Below are 3,417 nucleotides of genomic sequence, written 5' to 3'. Positions count from 1 at the left end.
AACCAGGTAAGATACCTATTCCTGCAACCATCTTTTCTCAGGATGGCAAACTGGCATGTATTCTACCAGAGAGCCAAGAACTCCCCCTATTGGTACCAATACCTCTTCTGTCTTTTCACACATAGTGTGGTGGCTGCAGGAACCAACATACATTCATGTTGCCAATGTGTTGGCTTGCTGAATATGCACTGAACTTCCCCTCAGTATGGCTACAGGATTCCTGTGGAAAATCACCCCAATGATGACTACTAATTGGACATGTGTAGAGGAAGGATTTCTGCGGCTAATTATTAAAAGGATAGAATTACAGGACAAGCCTCAAGGTGTATTGAATGGACTATAGGTTATTTGAATGTATGGGTCATTTATCCTCGCTAAGGGAATATCGCAGAAGATTCTGAATGTGTAGATTGTACGGTGAGGGACCCTGAAGGATTATTATTGTATGGAAAATATAGGAAAATGGTCAGGGCCCCTCAGATGTTCAGAATCTTGCTGAGCACTTGATATAAATATCCACATATGCCCAGGTGTTGCTTGGTTATTATCTAATGTAATTGCATATGAGCACCCAGGTATCCTGGGTTATGGACTTAAGTATAAAGGACTAACGGCTCTTATACATGCTGGTCCCCCTCTGAACACTCCGGGAGGCCACTAGGGTGGCTGCTCATAGCTCTGAATAAAGCCTCTTAATTTTTTACCCACAGTTCCCAGGATTTTTCCTATAACCTAGCTCGTGGACCTGCGTGTGAGGGTTTTGTGAACCCTAAGCCCTAGTTTGACAACCACCAAGGGAAACACTTAAAGTTTACATTATTATATTAAATTGAGGTATGAATAATAACACGGGGAGGAGAAGGAAGAGAATACAGTTAATATTGTTCTCAGTTTGGAGACAATAGCCACTGTCTAAGGAAAGAGATGACATTGGGGAATTATATAAGGTAGCCATTAGAACAAAAATCCAGCCTTCCAAAGTATCACAACACCAAAACAAAAGTAATAAAAACAAATAAGACAGTAAAAGACAGATCAGATGTGTATATAGATTATACTGTAAAATATAATAACCAAAATAAAATCAAACAAAATTCTCTTATCAATGAAAGTAAATAGGCTTAAATCTCATTCAAAAATATTGTCAGATTTAGTCACAAAGCAAAATTCAATTTTTTTTTTTTTTGCTGGATAATAAGCAAAACAATTCTATGTTGAATATAAGACTAAAGATGAAAGAATGGGCAACAGATAAAATAAAAGGATATCTTCCCTTTATGCATATAGAGTATAATACTGTGGTTAAACACATAATACATTTTCTCCTTTTACACTGACATAGCTAGAGATGTTTAAATCACTAGTGTGAGTTTACTTTGAATATATAAAGGTGACAGTTTTATATGATTAGAAATGATAATAGTGATTAAAAGGAGACAATAGCACCTACACTGAGGGCTGGGAAGAACGCGACCTTACTGTGTATGTAGTGATCACCTTACCATAAAACAAGCTGTTCCCTATGAAAATGTTCTTGCCCTTCTACTGAAATAATGTATAATACTGCAAAAGTAGTGTTTGCTTTTCACAAATCTGCCTTTGGCTGTGCCATTGTTATTCATACAGAATGGAGCATCAGACCTAGTTTCAGCTGTTGCATCATTGAGGGTTATATTTTGCCCTTTAGAGAGGGTGTGTTATTTCAGTTATATTTTGGATAATTTGTCTAGTTCCATACAAATAATCTTTCCAGAATGTGGATGAACAATATACCTTGGTCCATATGAAATGAGCGTTTGGTAGAGATCCAGGGATTGAGCTCATTTGCAGTTATTATTGCATCCTGGTCAGGTTGAGGAACAGATTACTTTCTATTTTCCTGGGATGTCAGAGGATTAAGTTTAGTGTGAAAGTTCTTGAAAGTCTATGATTTTTAAAAGAATTTTATTTACTTTGTGTTTCCTTTATCAAAAAATAATTCTGAAAAATTGTATTAAATAATTTAGGATGTTATTTTCCCCCTTTCTTCCAATGAGAGGATATGCAAAGTTACGTGAGGAGCTTGCTTCACCTAGGAATGTGTTGAGGGCCACAGGCCCACCAAGTAGTATTTAGGGACACCTCCTTTAGTTGTTGATGGAGGGTAGGGTAAATGTAAGATAGAATCAGGCTAATGGAGACCAGCTGAGAGCATTACATCACTCCAGAAACACAGCATATACCTAGGGGAACTGTTCTCAGCATCAATGTCTTAAGCATTGTAAAACTAAGTATAGACCAAGACAACAACTAGGCAATTTTTAAAGAATTTCGTGGAAAGATACTTGTGCATTATTTTAAAAAAGTTTTAGTTATATTATGAAATATTGAACAGAAACAACAGTGTATTTCTGAAATATTTATAATATATATACAATGACCACATAATGAACACCTGTGTCTCCAGCCTTCTAGTTTAAGAAATAGACCTTTATGATTACTTCTGAAGCCACCTGTGCAAACTTTGGTGATGACATCTCCTTCTTCACACTCTAATGATGACCACTGTGAGTTATGTGTGTATTGAGCTGTGTTTTATTATCACTTCACCATCTTTTTACTTCATTTAAAAAATATTTTAATATAATAAGCTTACTCATTTTTGCCCATTTTTGGATGCTATGTAAATAGAATCTATCATATATTTTCTATAATTTTCTTTTTTGCATAGTATTTCCCTCCTGAAACTTGCCTGTTACTGTTTGTGTACATTTTGTTCATTTTTTTCTAGCTCTACTATCACAATTTATAAGCATAATAAATTATACAAGGGTGTCTGGAGCCATTAGAGCCCGGCTGCCTGCCTGTCCGGAGCCAAAAGAGCCCACCCAGCTATTGCCTCGAGGCCTCAGAGCCTTGTTTGCTGTTATCTTCTGTCCCTCCCCATCCTGTGCACTATGGGTGTAGGTAATTTTGCAACTTGCCATAGATAATGAGAATTTTCCATTTACTGGAACAACCCGCCCTGTGGTTTTCTCAGTAAACCATCTGCTGCTCATTTCCTTATCTGCTGATTCCCTCCTGCTGTCTATATAAACTGTGACCTTCTGGCTAATAAACGAGACTTGATCAGAATACTGTCTGGTCTCCATTTCTCATGTCTGTTGTCCCATCCAATTCCCACTCCCCCCTCCAGGGTCTGCATTGAATATCTCATGGGTCGGGACACAAGGGGACTTCAGAAAGTTTATAGAAAAGTGGAATTAAAATATAAAAATAAAAAATATAAACTATTTCTAAACATGAGCTCCATCAAGTACAAGATGCTTTTGTAAGCAATGATACCGACCATTTACTCCATCCCTGAGGAACTAAAGGTCCTGGGAATGTAACCATGCAAATGCAGTCTTTTTCACATTATGTGAAGAAAAATGGTGT

The sequence above is a fragment of the Galeopterus variegatus genome, unplaced genomic scaffold (genome assembly GCF_000696425.1).
Source record: "Galeopterus variegatus unplaced genomic scaffold, G_variegatus-3.0.2 Scaffold5753, whole genome shotgun sequence".
Classification (NCBI taxonomy): domain Eukaryota; kingdom Metazoa; phylum Chordata; class Mammalia; order Dermoptera; family Cynocephalidae; genus Galeopterus; species Galeopterus variegatus.
Note: the sequence above shows the minus strand (reverse complement) of the source record.